Raw genomic sequence first — 24,152 nt, forward strand, 5'->3', positions numbered from 1 at the left:
CCTGCTGACCGGGTTCGTGTTCAGCTACCTGACGGTGGCTGGTCTGCCACAGCTGTGGTGGTCAAGCAAGTGGCCCCCAGATCATTTCTCGTTCGCATGCATGATGGTTCCTTTCTTCGGAGTAATAGGCGGACACTGCGGCTGCTTCCATGCTCGCCACCTGAACGTGATGTCCCGCCTCGCCTGCTGATTCCTCAGGACATATCCTTCCAAGAGGTCACCGATCTGCCGCTTCTTTTGCCACCGTCTATGTTGGACGCAGCTCCGCCCATTCCAGTGCAGGCGGCCCCTGACCCACCCTTAAGGTGGTCAACCAGAATTTGTTGCCCGCCACAGAGACTGAACTTATAGACTGAATGTTGCATTGCCTTGTGCTTCGTTTACACATCTGTACATATTGTCTCTTCCTAATTTGTTGTATGCACTCTATCTGCACTAGACACCTTCCCATGTAACTACGTTCACAAATTTTGTATATAGTTAAGCTCCTACTCATGTAAATACGCTCACATACTTTGTACATAGTCAGGCTCATACACACACACAATATTTATTGACACATACACATTTTTTGAAAGGGGGGAGATGTCATAATATACACACAAGTATATGATGGTGCACAGACAGACATTGATTGACACAAAGGATGACCAATGTACATACAGAACACAGCAGCCAATCACCACACAGGACACGGCCACTATAAAACCAGAGGGCACTAGTTTTCCCACTCTCTTGGGATGCAGCCTATGAGACAGTCAGAGCCTGTGAGCAACAACTAGAACATCCACCATGTGGTAGTAAGGTAGTCTGGTCAGGTTAGCCTCAGGTCTCCAGTCAATCAGCATAGTGTCAACCCACAGTTAAAGTATGTTTAATAGTTAAGAGTTTAATAAAATAGAGTTGCATTTCTTCAAGTGTTGGAAGCCTGTCTCTGCTACATTAAAAACGCAGTCCTCGCAGACCTATCTTACCCAACACGTCACGCCTCACCTCATCCATCAAGGCACTTTCTCTCTTCAACTGCTCCCCATATATATCCAAAACCTTGCCCTCCTATTTCCTCCTCGGACAGGGGTTTGTCCTTTAGCACTGGGGGTGGCAGTGCCAGAAACAAAGGCATCTCCTTCCTCATGAAGTCCCGAACCTGCAGATACCTGCACTCATTCCACTTCGGCAACTGGTACATCCCCTTCAGCTCCTTCAAGTCTGGAAACTTCTCACCAACAAACAAATCCCTAAAGTATTCTATCCCCACCTGCCAGCACCCCCGGAACCTCGCATCCATCTCCGCTGGGGAAAACCTACGATTGCCACAAATTGGCACCCACAGGGACATGCCTTACATTCTAAAATGCTGCTGCCATTGGTTCCATAACCGCAACACTGATACCGCCAGGCTCGTGGAGTATCTGGTGGCACCAGCAATAGTGCCCTTAAAGTGGTCCCTTTACACAAGGCCGCTTCCATCCGCCCCCACACCGACCACTCCTCCACTGCCCATTTCCTAACCATTGCAATGTTTGCTGCACAAAAATAGTTTTGCAAGTTCAGCAGTTAAACAACAGCACCCCCCCCCCCCCCCGCCCCCCCCCCCCAACCACCACTCCCCCAACACCACCCCAACACTCCACATGATCCCTCTCCAAGAATACCCTCCTAGTCCGCAGAGTCTTACCTGCCGACACAATCCTCAAAATTATCCCTTCCTAAAAAACAATTTGGGAACAAAGATCAGGAGGTTGTGAAGCACAAACAAAAACTTCGGCAACACCATCATCCTTATGATCTGGCCCCGACCAGCCAACAACAACGGCAGCACATCCCACCTCTTAAAGTCCGCCTTCATTCCGTCCACCAGCTGCGCCAAATTCAACTGGGCCCAACTCCACGCCACTTGTATTATTCCAAGGTAACAGAAACCCACCCCTATCATCTGACGAGGCAGCCTCCCCAAACTCCTCCTCTGATCCCAGGCATTAATTGGTAATATCTCATTATTCCCTATGTTGAGCTTCTACCCTGAAAAGCGACCAAACTCCCCCAAAAATCTCCATGATCCTATTGAAGCACCCAGCCAGGTCCAAAACATAGAGCAGGAGATCATCCGCATACAAAGAAACTTGGTGCTCCACCACCCCCTCCACCCCCGGCCCTGATCAATACCCCTTCACCCCCATGAGACGCCATGCGCAGACATATTTAAATAACCCCAACGAGGGCGAGATCCAGATTGCAATGAATCTCGCGAGACGTTTCGAGCATCGGAAATCCCGCGCATGGCCTCTCACGAGATTCACCAGCCTCGTCTCAACACCAAGTCGGACGTGATGAGGCTCTTACATTGTGCCCCATATCTAATTAAAATGGGGACATCAGGCTTGCATGTTAATCAGGAGCTGGCCTTCTATACCTTCACCAAAGAAAATTCCAGGAAACTCTGGGCCGCAGAGGTCTCCCTTTTTCATTTCACTATGCCTGAGAAGATGATGTGAAATGGAAAATCAACCTTCATTCCCCCCCCCACACTTACCATCTCCCCAATTGAAAAACCGAAAAGTTGCTACATCACAGCACACACTGCAGCTGGAAACTACTTCAAAATATTCAATTCTCTCTGAGCACTAGGTTGGAATTGATTTTGTTTCCTTATCTGGTTCAGAGCTAATTTAGTATGGAGGGTAATGGCATTATGAAGAGATATTGGGTGGGATTTTCCTCCCCCTCCGCAGCATGCTCTGTAGCGGCAGAGGGTGATTTGCCAGTAGCTGGTGGCAGGATTTTCTCATTTCCTGTTGAACGAACCCCTCGCCACCGTGGATTTTGCAGTGGGGGTGCACCATTGCCAGGACCGTAAGATCCCACCAGAAATTCCCGTCCATTAGATTTTCATTTGACACCATTGGCCAAGTTATTATGAGGTTATATCTTAGAATCATAGAATTCGTACAGTGCAGAAGGAGGCCATTCGGCCCATTGAGTCTACACTGACCCTCAGAAAGAGCACCCTATCCCAGGCCCAATCCCCCTTCCTATCCCTCTAACCCCACCGAGGGACAATTAGGCATATCCAATCCACCTAACTTGCACATATTTGGTCTGTGGGAGGAAACCGGAGCACCCGGAGAAAACCCACGCAGACACGGAAAGAATGTGCAAACTCCACACAGACAGTCGCCTGAGGTCAGAATTGAATCTGGGTCCCTGGTGCTGTGAGCTAACCACTGTGCCAACGTGCCGTTATGGTAAATTACAGAGATGTTCCAGATTTTGTGCATAACCTGAGCTGTTAACTTTTGGAAAATATTTCTGTGGATAAAAGTCATCGGAATGAATAAAAAATGACCTTGATTCCTAAGCCAATTTATTTTTATGCTCGTCATTGTCTGTTTATACCACACAGGCTAGATCTGTTTCCCTTTTTTCGCTGTGGTGTTATATTTTTAACTTCCACCTGTGAATGAAATGGAAAGGGAAGCTGGATTACTGACACGCCTTTAAGTCTATGGGTTAAACCTAACAAGAAATCTTTCAAAGAAGCAGGGAAGACAGGGGAAATGGACTAGGTGAATTGCTCATTCAGAGAGTCGGTGCAGACACAATGGGCTGAACATTCTCCTTCTGCGCTCCAGCAACTCTGTGATTCTCTAAGATGAATTCCACAGTCGGGTCCTGCGGTCAATTACTGGCTAATTGCTGGGTATCGCAAAATTTATAATTCCATCTCAATCTGGAAATTAACCTGCAATTGATTCAGTGTGAAGTGACTATGTTTCTACATTTTTGACATTTTAAAAATATGTTGAGGGTATCAAAACTTTAATACGGACAGATACACGAAGGTGCTCACAGCAGCTGTGTACAGTCGCTACCTTCTGTTCTGCCTTCTACCGTTGTGCACAACTTTTGCCTAAAGGGCATTTTTCTTCAGGAAAAGGCATTTGGCAAATCCTTCATTGCTTGCCGATCAGAAAGAATTGTCTTATCTCTATGCATCATGACACACATCATTACCTTGATTGATCGTTCTTAAAAAAAGATTTATCAAACAGGACTTTGATTCTCCATTCTTTCATGACGACGGGATTCTCCATTCCCGCTACAGTGAATGGAGATTTGGCTGAGCGCCAAATTCTCCGTCCTCACTGGCAGTGATAGCACACGCGGACTCACAACGGCGAATCCCGCTGATGTTTTTTATCGTGAAGTCTATTTTCCTTTTATAGCCATTGATTGCAAACAGAGCACTAAATTTGGTCCTCTTTCCCACTCTGATGTCAGCCATTTGTGTTGTTTTAGTAAAACTCAACGGAAGTTCAAGAAATAGCACTTCATCTTCGGCACTTCGCAACCTTTCATCTAGACTCAACACTGAGCTCAGCAATTTAAGATGACAGGCACCATTTAATTTTTTGAGAAGCAGCCGTTGCTAATGATTTTGACGTTGCCATTTACACCTTTTCTAGGCCCAACTTTTGTTTCTTTACTTATCCCATCAACATCCCTTTGTCTTGATCCATCATTCCTTTTTGTCATTTCGTCACTCCTTCCCTCCACCCAACCACAGGCCTTCCTTTTTATCCTCTCCCCTTTTCTCCCTTTCTGTGTCTCTTTACTTGTTTGAAAAGTGGCACATCTTAAACCTATACTGGTTTTGATGAAAGGTCAATGACCTGAAACAATAAACTCTGTTCCTCTCGCCACCCATTGTCATATGTGCTTTCCAAACATGTTGCAAAACAAGAACAGACCTGTTGCCTGTTGCTAACATCTTCTCTCTTTACAATATTGTTGCAGCTCTAAGTTTAAAAATGCCATTGGACCAAATTAAAAGTTGCTAAATATGCCATTTTGCAAATACTTTGTACAGCTTTGGTTTCGACCTTTTCCTCAAAGGTTCCCTTGTTTGTATTCGAACAATTTTACTATGGCACTTTAAGTCATTTTAAATTTGAATGTTCAGAAGGTTCAATAAATTTCAGTGAATGACAGTATTGCTGCATTGGAATATATATATATATGTACATTAATTTCTCTGGGCTATATCCGCTTATTTCCAGGGTTTCCTTATTTATTTGCAATGGTCCAGAACAGACAAAAAGATTTCTACTGAAATGATAGTTTGTGTTTAAAAATTTAAACATTTCTGTTCCAGTGATAATTTTCAGGATTTCCCCCGAATCTACCCACGGAGTTTACAGGCAGGAAGCTGAAGTATCAAGTGATCAACCATTACTTCCTTTTTAGGTGCAATGCTGGGGTTTTCTTAGAATTTACGCCTGATCTAACACTTTTCAAAGGAAACTATAACTCAGTTTTTCTGGTTTTCCTTTTAAATAACTTTATTTCTAATTAATATAAGCTTCATGCATACTGAATAAGATTTTGTTGTTGTCGTATTACATCAGCAGTTAAGCAAAAGAGGCATTGGTCTGATATCATGTCACGAGTTTCAAATGTGTGCTGGAATACAAGGGGAACTTCCCACAGCTAAAAATGCATCAAGCCATGTGAATGGAATCCACGCTTATGCAAATTAGGAGCACATTTTCCTTTATATACACAAATGTTTATGAACTAGTCACGTATCATGTTCAATGTAGGTGTTCAGCAAATGAAAACACAAGATGCAGTCATTTCCTTGAGATCTATCGGCTAGAAAATGATGTGTAATGGGTGACTATGGGGAAGGGAAACTGCCCAATCATCATGAGTAAGATTCAGAGATGAAGATGGTGCAGGAAAAATGAGAGGCACAGAAACTATAATCAAAGCATAGCCAGAAACTGTCACTGAAATTCGTGGAGCTGAAAACGCAGCAAGGTAATTGACTTTTTTTTGCATGTACAAAGATGGATCAAGACTGACAAATCAGTTAATTGATATCAATTATCTTCAAGTGTGTTTTTTTTTTGAATTGCAATGGTTTCTGCAAAGGTTGAGAAACCTTTAAAAATGAAAATAGATAATTGAAAACAGAACCAATGCAAATTATTACCCAAATGCAATCAATACATTTTTCAACTCAAGAATGCTAAGAAATGTGGTTCAGAAATAATTTACTCGGATTTAGTTTGGTGGAAAATGTTTGTATTTAGAAATTATGTGAACGTATTATTTATTAAAATCTTCAAGTATTTTTGGTGTAGAACATTTGAAGATCTGTGTATCTGTGAAGCACTAATTTCATAAATAGCTCTGTCTGTATCTCTTGATGTAACATACATTTGGGAAGCAAATACTGGAGCCTTGTTGAAATTCACAAAATAGCATAGAAGGACAGGACCAACAATATTGGATCTTTTACCATAGAGTTTATATTTTAATATATTTGATAACAAATGGTACTTAATGTGATTATGAATGGTTTGAAAAGGATTTAGTCAAAAATATTAATTTAGTAACAAAATCAATTTGTGATAATAAATGTCATTGCAGAATATTCCTGCATAAAAGGATTAAAATATAATTAGAGAAATGAGATCTTATCATTGTAACATTTAACGGTTTCCTCCATTTTGAAACCTCTACAAAACGATGCGAAATAAAAATATAGTGCACAAAATGTAGCAGGAAGGATACCAAATAATGTTGATTAAAATTACTATTCAAAGGATTATACTTTTACTGTGCTGTAAGCCCAACTTAGAAATTGATAAAACCATTCAAGATTTGGCCAGAACATATTTTTCAAAAACATACAATTCCAAGATTTTAACTCACCATTTTTGATAACTTGAATCACGATTCCTACAATGGAGGGTGTTACGTATATTTAATATTTAATATTGCACTTTTCCTCACGCCTCAAGAAGATTTAGCAAGCAGTCCCATGCAATTAACTGAGCTCACTGATGGTGAGATTTGCAAAATTGCTCTCACACCCAAAAATTGCTAAATTTAGATGTTTGCAGTTTGGGATAAAACATTGCAGTGGTTAGCACTGCTGCCTCACAGCGCCAGGGACCCGGGTTCAATTCCCACCTTGGGTGACTGTCTGTGTGGAGTTTGCACTTTCTCCCCATGTCAATGTGGGTTTTCTCCAGGTGCTCCGCTTTCTGGGGTGAGGTTACAGAGCGGGGGATAGGGCGGTCTTTCAAAGGGTCGGTGCAGACCCCGATGGGCCAAATAGCCTCTTTCTGAACTATAGGGATACTATGATGGTTCTATTCTATCATTGCCAAGGCTAAATACAGTATTTACAGCAAACAGGCAGCATGCCAGGTACTGGTCAACTGCATTGCAAACAGAGCAATTCTTGCAGTCATTTTTGGTAAAATGCAGGGTTCTTTACCTTGATATTAATTGTAATTTGCTTCTATGTAACTAAGTAGCCATAGAGAATCAAAGAATCATAGAATTTACAGTGCCGCCATCTCTCTGCAAATATTTTATATTCATATGTAGAAATATTTAAATCTATATATCTATATTTATATAAATATAAATCTCATTTAAAAAAAAGTAGAATCTCTTCATTAGCAATAACGTGTTCAAGGGCGGCACAGTGGCGCAGTGGTTAGCACTGCCGTCTCACGGTGCCGAGGACCCAGGTTTGGTCCCGGTCCGGGTCACTGTCCGTGTGGAGTTTGTACATTCTCCCAGTGTCTGTGTGGGTCTCACTCCCCATAACTCAAAGATGTGCAGGGTAGGTGGACTGGCCACACTAAATTGACCCTTAATTGGAAATTTATAAAAAAGGAATAAAGAACAAAGAACAAAGAAATGTACAGCACAGGAACAGGCCCTTCGGCCCTCCAAGCCCGTGCCGACCATGCTGCCCGACTAAACTACAATCTTCTACACTTCCTGGGTCCGTATCCCTCTATTCCCATCCTATTCATGTATTTGTCAAGATGCCCCTTAAATGTCACTATCGTCCCTGCTTCCACCACCTGCTCCGGTAGCGAGTTCCAGGCACCCACTACCCTCTGCGTAAAAAACTTGCCTCGTACATCTACTCTAAACCTTGCCCTTCTCACCTTAAACCTATGCCCCCTAGGAATTGACCCCTCTACCCCGGGGAAAAGTATCCATAATTTTCCTCAAATTTATAATTTTATGAATCCTGAAAAATTAATTTGGGCCAATTTGAATGTCATGAGATTGCTAATTTTTCAATTGCCTCACACAAAAACTCCACGACAGGTTAAGTTACAGATGCTCACAATTTCTCCAAAGAAAGAGAATTTCCATACAATTTTATTCAAAGGCATTTCATATATTAGTAGCGTGGCATGAAATGAGGAAGACTGGAATACAGGGGCAGGATTCTCCGCCGGCGTGATTCTCCATTTTGCCGGCGCCCGGGGGTTTCCTGATGGTGTGGGAATGGGAAACCCCATTGACCGGCCGGTGTAACAGAGAATCCCGCCGGCGGGTCGGGGCACAAATATGTGCGGCGTGGCGGAGAATCCCGCCCCACAAATGAGTGCTCAATTGTGAGAATATCATCACTGATCTTGAAATTATTGTAGCAGACAAATGAAAATTAAACATGTGCTGCAAACTGCTTGCTGGGCAAGGGTTAAAAACGAAATGGTGCGAGTATTATCCAGGGACCTCCCTCATGTCTCTTCTATTGGCAGTCTGGAGGCTACATGCCTGAACATCTTGAGTAGATGATGTATGTGGCCCAGGCAGACCAAATGGTAGGAAGCATAAGATGTAGGTTTACAGGCAATTACTCATCACACATCAATGAAGGCAATTATTGGGCCTTAAATTGTTTCCCCCTCCCCGCCACCCCTTTTCTGTCTGTAATTAATGATCCACTAACAAAATTGCAATCGAGAAGTTGCCCTGTATAAAGGGTGTGCTTTCAAAAATTCCATTAGCACTAATTTAACAGAAAAACAGGCATATTCCTTTTGAAAAGGATTTTTGGGCCCTGTTGTAAAATTGTGCCTGTTAATGTAGAATTTGCGAATGTTCATAAGAATAGGTGGAGCAACCTCATTACTGCATCTGATCCATCTGATATTAAAGTTGTTGTCAGTTTGAAAAATAGATTATTGTTCTCAATCAATTATTATAAAGTATGAACTATCTAATGAACTCAATTTTTAATATATGGGGCTGGATTCTCCATCCCATTGCGCCACATTTCTGTTCCAGCACGCCAGCGGGATGCTCTGTTACACCGGCGGGTCAATGGGGTTTCCCATTGTGGGGCAGCCCCACACTGTCAGGAAATCCTTGGCTGCCGGCAAAACGGAGCATTCCGCTGGCGAAGAATCCAGTTTCTGTTGATAGAATCGCTTCAGTGCAGAAGGGGGCCATTCAGCCCATCAAGTCTGCACCGAGTCTTTGGAAGAACACCCTACCTAGCGCCACACTTCCACCACATCCCTGTAACCCCACCTAACCTTTTGGACACTAAGGGGCAATTTAGCATGGCCAATCCACCTAACCTGCACATCTTTGGACTGTAGGAGGAAACCGGAGCACCCGGAGGAAACCCACGCAGACAAGGGGAGAAAGTACAAACTCCACATCGACAGACACCTGAGGCCAGAATTGAAGCCTTGTTCCTGGCAGCATGAGGCAGCAGTGCTAACCACTGTGCTAAGTGTTGGAAACAATTTAATGGGTCATTTTTGAAAACAAAACTATTTGGAATTTCTTTTTAAAAAGCATATTCACAATCAATTTGTGCCTAAGCATCTTTAGCAGCTAAGCGCCATTAAATGCTATCAACTGCACAATAAATCGCATGGTTGTTATTTCAATCATTGCTCCATCTTTATTATGCACAAAGAATATTAGCTGTAACATACTGTAAATATGAACTATTTAAACTGTTATATGACAACCGTTATAAATAAAACAAATTAGCCCATCAATGTAATAATTACACACTGAAATGTTTTTGATTCAAACTACAAGCGAATATTAAGGTGTCTTTTATGAGCACACTTTGTAAATATTTTAGCATATTTAGTCCATTGAGGTCTATAATAGAAACCTTTTACTGGCTGCATAAATCCTTCCAAGAATCCTCATCACTCATTGTATATACCAGATAAATTTGACTTACTTTTCCAGGACATGTAGCAATATCACCTTCATATCATGATTATGTTACTGCAACCCACTGATAATGTGCATATATACATGAAATTCAATAGGATAGATTGTTGGAGTAGATTTCCAACTTGCATTGTGAATTAGTCACCCGTTATAGAAACTGCTCGATTGTCATTTCCCTTGCCCACACGCCAAGTTGAAAGTCTATCCCATAATATTATTTCTATCAAAGGCAACTAAGCAACTCGATGTGTGCAAAAGTTACACAGCCAGACACTTGAGATTCATCATATCATTGATTTAACGTAGCACAATCACATGAACTATATTTATCTGAAGGTGATCAGTGCCTCTATCATAGACATTAAGAGGAACAATTACAGGACGATTGTTGCTCACTCATCCCATTTGATATATGGAAACAGAAAAGCAAGTCAGTCAGTCATTGTGAAGAGACAAGTCAGGTTTTGAATGTGTAACAGGAAGGTTATAATCTGTTTTTCCATTTCATGGATATTTACAGACCTAAGTGCATGTGCTGAATTTATCTTTTCTTTCAGATTCACATTCCAACTTTTTTTCATTATATTTTATTACTGTCATCATCAATTAACTAAAATTGGATCTCAAAGCATGAAAAGCCCATTCAGAGTTATTTGAGATTGCAAAATGTTCACTCCACAATACTTTCTTTTATCCCATGGGATCATGACAATGTGGCGGGTTTTAGGGAAATGGAAGCATCCACCCGCATCATTACAGATTCTTTTTCAATATTAGCTTCATGAAAGGCAAAACAGTAACAAAACCTCTAAAATTTTAGATTGGTGACTGTTTTTTCAAATGTTTTTTATTGGGTTTTGTACAAAGACTAGTTACTGTTAAATATATTTATTTCAGGGAAAATTGGAAATATTTTTGGCAAGACCAAACATATATTGCCACATCTCGTCACTTTTCAGAAGGCAACTGAATAGTAATGCAAGTGAATGATGCATTATGCCATTGCAGAGGGCCGTTAAGAGTCAACCAGCCTGTTGTCAGGCTGGCGTGGCATCGAGATCAGGCCAATTAGGGACAGCAGTCTTCCCTCCGTAGAGTGATGCAGTTGGATTTTAACGATAATCTATTAGCATTGCAGTTCTTTGTTTTCTAATTCCAGCTCTTTGAAATTCTGAATTTAAATTCTCACACTGCCATGCTTTCTGGATTATTGCCTCCGGCGTCTGGATTTCCAACCAAGTATCATAACCACTACACTACCGTACTCAATCTCAATGATATAAGCTGCATTTTGGTTAGAATATTTGCAATTTTTAAAAAATCAACATTAAAGGAAACAAATGTAGTTCTATCTATGGTCTATCCAATGAGAGTCTACAACATCAAATGTTACTGTACGCATTGAATTAGTTTGAAGAAATCTTGACTTAGATTGCTCATATTTTTGATCCAGTAAACTTTTCATGTTACAACCGATAAATATTTAAAGTACCTGGTCCTCAATTGTGAATAAGTGATTTCACAATAATAATTTCAAGAATTTTCCCCAGAGGATGTGGTGAAAGCAGGCACATTAGCAACTTTTACGAGGCATCTGGATGGGTACATGAATAGGGAGGAAATAGAGGTATACGGACCGAGTAAGGGCAGAAGATTTTCTTTTAGTTAGGGCATCATAATCGGCACAGTCTTGGAGGGTTGAAGAGCCTGTTTCTGTGCTGCATTCTTCTTTGTTCTTTGTTTTCCCATGTACCATAGCAATAGTATAATCATGAAGTGCCTCGCAACTTGTGCAAGTGAATTATTTCCGCTGACGATTTTACAAGTACATAGAAAAACTGGCCATTCATTTTCTCTGCTAATGTTCACCCTGTTTTCCCTTGATGAAGTTGACTCTTGTAGGATTACAATAGAACCTGCAAATCTCTATTAATTCACGACAGTGGCCATGATCCATCCAAGAGGCTAGTCATAATTTGGCAGTGAGTGGCATTGGAGCGGGGCACAACGCAGTCCTCACCTGGCGGCCACACGTTTGTACTTTTCTGTAAGAGATGGCTGAAATATCAATTGGAATTGTGGGAAAGAGCAAGAATCTTAGCTGAAAGGTTTTCACTCCTGTACAACAATGCCAAAGATATACTAACTGCTGCTCTGTATGAGATAAATTAACTCAACACAAACTAAAATCAAACCTGCATTCTGAACCACAGCAACTGAATAAAGGAAACCTGGGAGTCCTTGAGTCGATAGAGCTTTGTACTCCACTTAAAGGGGCTGGTGTGGGTTTGGGGATGGGCTGTGAGATGTGAAGGACCAACTGTCCACTCAAAATGAACACCATCCACATCAAAGTTGGTTGGCAAATCTTTTCCTGCATAGTTGCAATTTTCAAGAAGAGTATCAAGATATATTATGCACATTTAGCCACAGCTAAAATTGAACAGCATTTCAGTCTGGAATAACAGCTTTCATTTTCTCCATTGCAAATAAAGTGCAATGTAGCCCATCACCGATAATCAATACATATTCATCGCCCTCTTAAATAGAGAATTACTTGCAAAAAATTGTTAGCTAATGCTGAAAAGGGCAGTAATGTTACCTTAGAAGTAAATGAAACCAGTTCTTGATGATTCCACTTTGACAATCTTTGGTTAATAGTAAACCTGCCATAGTCCCAGATGACCGTCGGCTGCTTTCCTCTTTGAAAGGAGAGCTGATGGGTGGCGATTTAACCCGAGGATCACCACACCTCAGGTGAGGGGCAAGATTGAGAAGGAAGCCCTTCATGAGTAACCTTAGCCAATATGGGGATTGAGCCCACTCGTGTCGGCCTTATTCTGCATCCCAAACCAGCTGTCCAGCCACCTGAGATAAACCAGCCCCCTGGGTTAACAGTAAAGCTTTAATGAAGGTTATCTGTGCCAGAAATGTATATTTGAATTGTGATAAACCATACAGAAACAAGTCATTGGTCTTTAGGAGTTATCTGAAGTGGTTGCTTATGAGCAGCGTCAAAGGCATGCCATATTACCATTACAAGATTAAAGTTACTGAAACCTAAATGCAGTTTGTGATTAAATAAAAAGTGACCATTTCAAGCTGTGAACATCTTATGACCGTAAGATGTTCTTGAGAGGTTCCCTGTCATGTTCTGAGGTTTGGACCTGGTAAGGGTTTTAATTTATTATTGCATTCCTCAGATCTCCATCAGCGCTACTTTCCACGGAATTTCCTGGTACACAACACCAGTGAGATTGGCTGCAATTCGTGGCCTTCTCTCCTTCCCTCATGAAATCACTGCATAGAGACACTCAGGCCTACATGAGGATCCCATCACAAAACTCACTTATCCAAGAGAGATCTGGTAAAATTAAATTTCAATATAAAAAGAGCCACTTTCCTTTCTCGTCTCTGAATGGGTGGGTGAAATGCATTTAAAAGGCAGTGGGTGTGACTCAATTAATTGGGAACAAAGTCCCATAGCGAGCACGAGAAACACATGGCTAAATAACGTGACACGTGTTGTATAAGGGTCCTCAGGGGGGAACACATGGCCAAGGACGCACATAGCCCTATTTTGTACACTGGGGAGCTCCGCTAGCCTGAACTCCCAGTGTAGTGAGAGATCAGATCGCCATTTAAAAATGGTGTCCTGATCTCCGAGGCTCCCGAAGCGACTGCCAACCCCCCTCAGTCAGAATGCATTATCCAGTCCAAACACACTATGGGAGGATCCCCGGTCCCCTCAAACACCCACACAGGGCACCCCGGGCTGATCGCACACATGCAAAAAGTGCCAACTTGGCAGTGCCACCTGGGCACCTTAGTAGTTCCAGGCTGGCACTAGCTGGCACTGCCAGGGTGGCACTTCCAAGGTTCCCAGATGGCACCAGCACACCACCCTTCCCAAAGGGCATGCAGCTGGAGCCCTCCGATCCCCTTGTTGACCTCCACGAGTGCCATTCCGTCTGGTCCCCATTTCTGGAGACCAGTACCAAATGGCGCTTGCCTGAGGTCTCCAAGACAAAGGAGATGAACCCCCAAAGCCTCAGGAAGCTCGGAAATCTTGCTCTAATACGCAGATTTGCCAAAAAGTCCATTAAGACTTTGCAAGCCGGGTAGTTCCTAGGAGCGGGGTCTCCCGGCTTTTATCGGCCATGCTGCGCCTGGGCGAGCTGATTGTCGGGTGCAACGTGGCCATTGGATCTCGCCCAGTGTGACTGGTATTTTGTATCTGGACAAATTCAAGAAAATGTGCATGCTAGCTGACGATTGATAAGAGTTCACCCAAAACACTTTTTTACTTACTGCCCACCTCATTTTCTTCAAAGGCCTCCATCTAACTTGCAAGATGAATGGGAATAGTCACAAAGCAGTCTTTTTTGAGGAGCTCGGAGAGTTTGTACATAGAATAGGAAATACACAATAGTGAGCTCTTGGCTGAAATCTATTCAGGAGTTTGCATCTTCTATTTGAAAAGTTGGAAGTGAATAAAAGGCTGTCATCCAGTTGAAGAGTTTAAATTAAATCATGAACAATGAGGTGAATGTGCAGGCAATACTAATGTAGTAACTGACTGTCATAATGTTGTAGAATACTGGTTTTATTTGTGTCATTTCAGTGCCCATGTATAATCAGACTACTGACTGTGGAGTAAGTGTAAGCTCTCTCTGCACGCAGCTTAATTTCTATTTTCCATGTTCCATGTCGGCTGATCAAAACTCACTTATTTTTCTATAAAACTGGTCAGGTTGAAGCATGTGTTTAAATTACTTTGTTTACTATCTTAGTCCTGCAATTCGTAAATCTTGACCTCGGCATTTTCCTAGGTTGGCAACTTTATTTCTAGTTGGTGCTTAAAAGTCCACGTTTAAAAACAAAATTCATATTTGCCTGGCAGTCAGGATTAGATAGACACAACTTGAAAAATGGGCAACAGTACATTTTAATCTGACAGAGAACTGTTCTCATGCAGGGCTGTTGTCATATCAATTGCTGCAACTATAAAATCTTTGATATATATATAATCAATATGTAAATACAGATATTATATAAGTATATATCTAGATATTTTCACATACATTATTTGAAAATCAAAGTGTTTTAATAATAGATGACAAGATTGGGCATGACACATTGGGCACGGTAGCACAGTGGTTAGCACTGTTGCTTCACTGCACCAGGGTCCCAGGTTCGATTCCTGACTTGGATCACTGTCTGTTCAGAGTCTGCACGTTCTCCCTGTGTCTGCCTGGGTTTCCTCCTAGTGCTCTGGTTTCCTCCCACTAGCCCCGAAAGACGTGCTGTTACGTAATTTGGACATTCTGAATTCTCCCTCCATGTACCCGAACAGGTGCCGGAGTGTGGCAACTAGGGGCTTTTCACAGTAATTTCATTGCAGTGCTAATGTAAGCCTACTTGTGACAAAAAATATTATTATTATGACATTGCAGCTCTTCATGGTTGAATAGATAATCAAAAGCCACCGTCTAAAGAAAGAAGACAGTATTTGCATTGATATAGCGGCCTTCATATCCTCAGGAAGTCCCAAAGCACTTCACAGCCAACAAAGTACTTTTGAATGTATTTGCTGTTGTAATTGGTGGTGGTGGTGGTGGGAGGGGGGGGGGGGGATGCAGGGGGCAGACAATATTTGTACAGAAAAGTACCAGGTGCAATATGGAGATACAATTTGCTTTTAGTGGTATTGATTGCGAGATCAGTGGTGGACACCACTGTTCTTCTATGAATGGTCGTATAAGACCTTTTATGTCCACCTGCAAGGGTGTTAATTTATTGTACCTTCCAAAAGTTGGCCCCAAGAAGCAGACCTTCAATAAATTATGTGCTCATCCTCTGGAGTGGAATTTCAACCCACAACCTTCTGACTCAAAAGCAAGGATGCTAGTATTGGATTAACACTGACACCAGAAGCACACAAGGAATAGGTGTTTGAGTGAATGGGTAGAGAGCTGCAGGTACCTTGGAACCATACCGAACCTGGCAAGAGTCAGTCCCTATTTCAGGAGAGGAAGGATAAATTTTGGAAAGGAAAAGTAATAGTTGAAGTATTTTACCGATAACTTGGTTAAAACGTTTTTCATTCACCCTTTCATCACTTCTTATTTTAGGCCCTGATTTCTGGTCAAAGGTCTCCATCTCTTTTGCCGTTCTCTGGAAAGTGAAAGCCAATGTTCTCCTATGTTCTGATCCTACAGTGAGGTGTGTACGCCTCCAACCTAGACTTCATTGCTTACTACAATTCAGATCAGAAAGCAAACTGAGCACAATAGAATGTTTAAATCCATGGCCTCCTGCTCTGAAATGCTGCACAATAGTGCCACAACACACTGTACATCTAACTAGCTTCTTACAACAAAGGTTTACATGTTTTCGGCAATGCAATGTTGCTTCACTAGATCTGCCTACTCCAAAGTTTCCCATCAAAATACTCAGGTCTAAATCAAAGTCAAGAGATTTAATTGCCAGCTGTTTTCCGAAGATGATTGAGGTGTGACATTTATGGGTCAGTAGATTATTGTGTTTTTATAATGATATAAAAGCATCAATCATTCAAAAGGAATTGGCCAAATGCATTGTGGATTAATTTATTTAAATCAGGCACATGAGAACAGATGTACATGGATAGAAAGCTTGAAGAGCAGCAGAGTGGTGGGACCTGTGTTCTGCCAGAAGCCAAAGTGAAACTGAGACTGGATCACATGTAGGTCCCTCATAGTGATGACACACTACAATCCATTAAAGGCAACGTCTCTTTTGTTTTTCAAGATCCTTCCCCCCTTCCAAAGACGTATAACTACTTACAATACATGTTCATATTTAGTTAAATATTGTATAAGTGCTGAGAACTGCTGAACCTATGTCCCTCTAAAGCAAAAAGGTAATCTACTGGTATGCCGAGATCTCATAATGGTCACCTTGTCTAGAGGTATCTTCAATTGCTTGCAGTGATATCAGAGGGATTGCCATTCTTGGATATTGTTGCTGGTTGCATTTAGAATCTAGTCCTCAATGCAATTGGATGGCACGGTAGCACAGTGGTTAGCACTGTTGCTTCACAGCACCATGGACCCGGGTTCGATTCCCGGCTTCGATCACTGTCTATGTGGAGTCTGCACATTCTCCCCGTGTCTGCGTGGGTTTCCTCCGGCAGCTCCGGTTTCCTCCCACAAGTCTCAAAAGACATCCTTGTTAGGTGAATTGGACATTCTGAATTCTCCCTCAGTGTACCCGAATAGGCGCCGCAGTGTGATGATTCGGGGCTTTTCACAGTAACTTAATTGCAGTGTTAATGTAAGCCTATTTTTACAATAATAAAGATAATTATTATTATTATTACACCATTGTACCTTTCTTTGTTACGACTTCACAAGACCTTGGTTCTGACCAAATAATGATCACTTTGGTTAGTTTCCATGTACTGTCTGTGGGATCCTGGATGCAAATTGGTTGTACCAATTTTAAACTTGCGAACTCTTTACCTGCAGTTCTATTGTTCACATTGGCAATCTTCTCCTGCAGTTTTACAAGTTGTTTTCTAGTTTCTGAAAAAGTACAATAGGTAAGGTTAGATAGATTCCTATGCAAGGGGCTGGTTTAGCACAGTGGGCTAAACAGCAAGCTTGTAATGCAGAACAATGCAGAGTATGCCAGCAGCACGGGTTCAATTCCTGTACCGGCCTCCCCGAACAGGTGCCAGAATGTGGCGACTAGGGGCTTTTCACAGTAACTTCATTGAAGCCTACTTGTGACAATAAGCAATTATTATTACTGGACTGCCAAACATGAGCTCTGCTGGTAATGGAATAGTTGCACTCAAAGGTGTCGCTCTCAGATGTAACAGTGCAATGTGTAGATCTTGCTTGGTCTGTCTACATTTGAGAATTAGGGAATTCACTGTTTAACTTATTCAATCAGCTTAGCCATCAGATCTACGGTATTGAGGAGAAGAAATAGTGTGATTTATATTCCATTTCTCACACATATCCTGAAATGGCTTACAGGCAAATAGTGCACTGTTATCCATAACAGTCTCGAGATGTACCAGATATATTGAAAATAGCACCAAGACTTCCGGTTGCGGCTATGCGGAGCTAAGCCGCACGATTCGGCAGCTCCCGCGAACACGGACTTTCGGGCTCGATAGAAGAGCCCCAACGGAACTTTTTTTACAGCCAACCCATGGGGAAGAGAGGAGAGAGGTCCCCTACTAACTTGTATGGACCGGACCCGCAGCGAAACGGCCAAAAAAGTGGCATTGGAGCAGCGGGCGAAGAGAGGGAAAACAAGCAAAATGGCGGCGGCCGGGGACAAAGAGGAGATGCAGGAATTCATCAAGCGCTGCTTCGAGGAGCTGCGTAAGGAGATGGTGGCGCCTATGTTGGCAATAATTGAAGGACTTGGGGCAACCCAGAAAGCCCACAAGGTGAAGATCCAGGAGATCCAGGAAAAGGTGAGTGAGAATGAGGACGAGCTCTTGGGCCTGGCAGTGAAAGTGGAGCGGCACGAGGCGCTGCACAAGACGTGGGCGGGAAGATTCGAAGACCTGGAGAACAGGTCGAGGAGAAATAATCTGAGGATCCTGGGTCTCCCAAAAGGAGTGGAGGGGGCCGATGCCGCGGCATATGCGGGCACAATGATCGGGGCGCTGATGGGTGCAGAGGCCCCCCGGGGTTTCTGGAGCTGGAAGGGGCGCACCAGGTGCTGGCGAGGAAGCCCAAGGCAAATGAGCCGCCAAGGGCGATGTGGTGAGATTTCACCGGTTTACGGACAGAGAGAGGGTCCTGAAATGGGCCAAGAAGGAGCGGAGCAGCAAGTGGGACAATGCTGAGATCAGAATATACCCGGACTGGAGCACGGAGGTCGCTAAGCGGAGAGCAGGTTTCAACCGGGCCAAAGCGGTGCTGCGTCGGAAAGGAGTGAAATTTGGAATGTTGCAGCCAGCGCGACTGTGGGTTACACATAATGGCCAACACCACTACTTTGAAACACCCGAAGAGGCGTGGACCTTTATACTAACTGAAAAGTTGGACTCTAATTGAGGGTTTGTGAGGGTGGGGGGTGTTTGAGGGTTGAAGTATGATGGTTGTTGTATATAGGGGGGCAATCACGCGCAGGGAATGTTATATGGGCTGGGGGAGAGAGACAAGGCCGCGACAGGAGCTGCGCCAGAGGGGGCGGGGCAGGCTTTAGAAAGCGCGTTTTTTTTCCCGCGCGCGGGAAGAAAGGTGGGAAGGGGAACGAAGGAACGTATATTGATGGGGAGACTCCCACACGGGGGGTCAAAGGGATGGCGGGGGAAGCCGAGGTCAGCAGGTGTCAACTGACTTACGGGAGTGATATGGGGGGAGCAAAAAAGCTAGACAGGGTTCTAGCGGGGGGGAGGGGAGGGGAGGAAAGGGGGGGAAGGGGAGGGGAGGGAGTCGCGCACTTGAAGGGACTGAAGACATACGTGGCTATGCTCCAAGAGACACACCTGAAGGTGGCGGACCAGGTTAGGTTAAGAAGGTGATGGGTAGGACAGGTATTTCACTCGGGACTGGACGCGAAAAATAGAGGGGTGGCAATTCTGGTGGGAAAGCATGTGTCATTTGAGGCCAAGACTATCGTAGTGGATAATGGAGGGAGATATGTGATGGTGAGTGGAAGGTTGCAAGGGACATGGGTGGTGTTGGTAAATGTATACGCCCCGAACTGGGATGATGCTGGATTCATGAAGCGCATGTTGGGGCGCATTCCGGACCTGGAGGTAGGAGGACTGATAATGGGAGGGGACTTCAATACAGTGCTGGATCCAGCCCTAGACCACTCCAGATCAAGGACGGGAAAGAGGCCGGCGGCGGCCAAGGTGCTCAGGGGGTTTATGGATCAGATGGGGGGAGTGGACCCATGGAGGTTTGCAAGACCGCAGGCCAGGGAATTTTATTTCTTTTCCCACGTGCACAAGTCCTACTCCCGGATAGATTTCTTTGTTCTGGGCAGGGCGCTCATCCCGAGGGTGGAGGGGGTGGAGTATTCGGCCATAGCCGTTTCGGACCATGCCCCGCACTGGGTGGAAATGGGGCTGGGAGAGGAGAAGGACCAACGCCCGCTGTGGCGGCTGGACGTGGGACTGCTGGCAGATGAGGTGGTGTGTGGGAAGGTGAGGGGGTGTATCGAAAGGTACTTGGAGGCCAACGACAACGGGGAGGTGCGAGGGGGGTGGTAGGGGAGGCGTTGAAGGCGGTGATCAGGGGAGAGCTAATCTCCATCAGGGCTCATAGGGAGAAGACAGAGGGCATGGAAAGGGAGAGGTTAGTGGGGGAGATTTTGCGAGTGGACAGGAGATACGCAGAGACCCCGGAGGAAAGATTACTTGGGGAAAGGCGACGGCCCCAGACGGAGTTTGACCTGTTGACCACGGGGAAGGCGGAGGCACAGTGGAGGAAGGTGCAGGGGGCGACCTCCGAGTACGGGGAAAAGGCCAGTCGGATGCTGGCACACCATCTCCGTAAGAGGACGGCAGCGAGGGAAATAGGGGGAATCAAAGATGGAGGGGGAGCCACGGTTCAGAGTGCAACGAAAATAAACAAGGTATTCAAGGCCGTCTATGAAGAGCTGTACAGATCCCAGCCCCCAGGGGGGGAAGAGGGGATGAGACGATTCCTGGACCAACTGCGGATCCCGAGGGTGGAGGAGCAAGAGGTGGCTGGTTTGGGGGCACCAATCGGGTTGGAGGAGCTGAGTAAGGGTTTGGGGAGCATGCAGGCGGGGAAGGCCCCGGGGCCAGACGGGTCCCCGGTGGAGTTCTGCAGAAAGTATGTGGACCTGTTGGCCCCGCTACTAGTGAGGACCTTTGACGAGGCAAGAGAGGAGGGGCCCCTGCCCCCGACAATGTCGGAGGCGACAATTTCCGTGATTCTGAAGCGAGACAAGGACCCACTGCAATGTGGATCGTACAGGCCGATTTCGCTCCTTAATGTGGACGCTAAGTTATTGGAAAAAGTGCTGGCCACAAGGATTGAGGACTGTGTCCCGGGGGTGATTCATGAGGACCAGACGGGATTCGTAAAGGCCAGGCAATTAAATACTAATGTGCGGCGGCTCTTAAACGTGATAATGTTGACATCGGAGGAGGGAGAGGCGGAGATAGTGGCAGCTATGGACGCGGAAAAGGCCTTTGACCGAGTAGAGTGGGAGTACCTCTGGGAGGTGTTGTGTAGGTTTGGGTTCGGGGGAGGGTTTATTAGCTGGGTTAATCTCTTTCACAGTGCCCCGGTGGCGAGTGTGGTGACGAACCGGCGGAGGTTGGAGTACCTTCGGCTGCACCGAGGAACGAGGCAGGGGTGCCCCCTGTCCCCCTGTTGTTTGCATTGGCGATCGAACCCTTGGCCATATCACTGAGGGAGTCTAATAAATGGAGGGGGGTGGTCCGCGGGGGAGAAGAGCATCGGGTGTCGCTATACGCGGATGACCTGCTGCTGTACGTGGCGGACCCAATGGAGGGATGGTGGAGGTCATGCAGACTCTGAGGGAGTTTGGGGAGTTCTCGGGCTATAAGCTCAATGGAGGGAAGAGTGAGCTTTTTGTATTACAGGCAGGGGACCAAGAAAGAGGGATAGGGGACCTACCGCTGAGGAGGGCGGTGAGGAGTTTTCGGTATCTGGGGATCCAGATAGCCAGGAGTTGGGGGGCCCTACACAAATTGAATCTGACGAGGTTGGTGGACCAAATGGAGGCGGACTTCAAAAGATGGGACATGTTGCCGCTCTCGTTGGCGGGTAGACTGCAGTCGGTCAAAATGATGGTCCTTCCGAGGTTTTTGTTTGTGCTTCAGTGCCTTTCCATCGTGATCACTAAGGGCTTTTTCAAGAGAGTAGGTAGGAGTATTATGGGGTTTGTGTGGGCAAATAAGACCCCGAGGGTAAGGAGAGAGTTCCTGGAACGCAGTAGGGACCGAGGAGGGTTGGCGCTGCCAAACCTAGGGAGCTACTACTGGGCAGGAAATGTGGCGATGATCCGCAAGTGGGTTATGGAGGGAGAGGGGGCGGCATGGAAGAGGATGGAGATGGCGTCCTGTAAAGGAACGAGCTTGGGGGCGTTGGTGACAGCACCGCTGCCGCTCTCGCCATCAAAGTATACCACCAGCCCGGTGGTGGCGGCAACGTTAAGGATCTGGGGCCAGTGGAGACGGCACAGGGGTGCAGTGGGAGCCTCGGTGTGGTCCCCGATCAGGGGTAACCACCGGTTTGTCCCGGGGAAGATGGACAGAGGGTTCCAGGGCTGGCATCGGGCGGGGATTAGAAGAATGGGAGACCTGTTCATTGACGGGACATTTGCAAGCCGAGGGGCACTGGAGAAGTTTGAGTTACCCCCGGGAAATGCATTTAGATATATGCAGGTGAGGGCTTTTGTGAGGCGACAGGTCAGGGAATTCCCGTTGCTCCCGGCACAAGAAATTCAAGACAGGGTGATCTCGGGCGTATGGGTCGGGGAGGGCAAGGTTTCGGCAATCCACCAAGAGATGAAAGAAGAGGGGGAAGCCCTAGCAGAAGAGTTGAAGGGTAAATGGGAGGAGGAGCTGGGGGAGGAGATCGAGGAAGGTTTGTGGGCTGATGCCCTGGATAGGGTTAATTCCTCCTCCTCATGTGCCAGGCTCAGCCTGATACAATTTAAGGTGGTTCACAGAGCGCACTTGACTGGGGCGAGGTTGAGTAGGTTCTTTGGGGTAGAGGACAGATGTGGAAGGTGTTCAGGGAGTCCGGCGAACCATGTCCACATGTTTTGGTCATGCCCGGCACTGGAGGGGTTCTGGAGAGGCGTGGCGGGAGCAATATCTCAGGTGGTGAAAGTCCGGGTCAAGCCAAGCTGGGGGCTAGCAATATTCAAAGTAGTGGATGAGCCGGGAGTGCAGGAGGCGAAAGAGGCCGGAATTCTGGCCTTTGCGTCCCTAGTAGCCCGGCGAAGGATCTTGCTATTGTGGAAGGAGGCGAAGCCCCCTAGCCTGGAGGCCTGGATAAACAACATGGCTGGGTTCATAAAGCTGGAGAGGATTAAGTTTGCCTTGAGAGGGTCTGCGCAGGGGTTCTACAGGCGGTGGCAACCGTTCCTAGACTACCTCGTAGAGCGTTAGAGGAAGGTCGGTCAGCAGCAGCACAACCCTGGGGGGGGGGGGGGGACGGGCGGGATGATAGATTGCTTGAGGGGATGGATGAGCGGGAGATAACATGGAGGGTGGGGAAAACTGGCACGTGCGGGCGAGAGCCAGTGTATAAAGCTATGTAAATATACCATTTTGCCATGTATATATCTTGTTCAGTGCGATTTTGTGTGATTTTGTTACGGGGGGGGTTATTGTTTGTAAGGGGAAAAAATTGTGTTGTTAAAAAACTTTAATAAATATATTTTTTAAAAAAAGAAAATAGCACCAAGAGTATCTTTGATAGTTGTACTTGACATATTATGTAATTGTCAAATAATGGGATACTTGGTAAAGTCGTTGACGATGGCGAAAAAGCTACTGTCATGGACTTAAAAGAGGTTGGAGGCAATTTTGGACCAAGGATGGGTCAGAAAGTCATCTGGAATGAAAGTTTCTTTGTGCTGACTTGGCAAATGCTTTTGACACGCCTCTAACTTCTTGCCAACAAATTCAATATCAATGTTCATACCTGGCCAATACACTGTCTCTCTTAACAGTGTTCCCATCCGATTGTGCCCATGTATAGGTGATGAAGTTGTTGAAGAATATCAGATCACAAAGATTCTGGTATGATGACCTGCCTGCCTTTAAATATGATTACCCAGGGTCTGTCTAGCTTATCCTGTTAAGGCCAAAATAGTCTCACTTGCTTGTGGACAAGCTGAAAGAATTCAGGTCATCGTTTGATGGTAGTTTTCCACAGTTTCTGTCGTGTAAAATCTTTCACCATTTCTTCTTGTAGCTGTTGGTGTACCAGATCAGTTGACGGACTTGTATTCTCCTCTAAGTGTGGTGTTGCAGTTCTCTTGAAACTGCCAGTTATGTTGAAACATTCTGGGTATTTTGATGTTAGGTTGTGAACTGAGATGCCAGGATTAATTTCTGAGGGTGAGCTAGAATCATAGTATTCCTACCG

The sequence above is a fragment of the Scyliorhinus torazame genome, chromosome 7, assembly GCF_047496885.1.
Source record: "Scyliorhinus torazame isolate Kashiwa2021f chromosome 7, sScyTor2.1, whole genome shotgun sequence".
Lineage (NCBI taxonomy): Eukaryota > Metazoa > Chordata > Chondrichthyes > Carcharhiniformes > Scyliorhinidae > Scyliorhinus > Scyliorhinus torazame.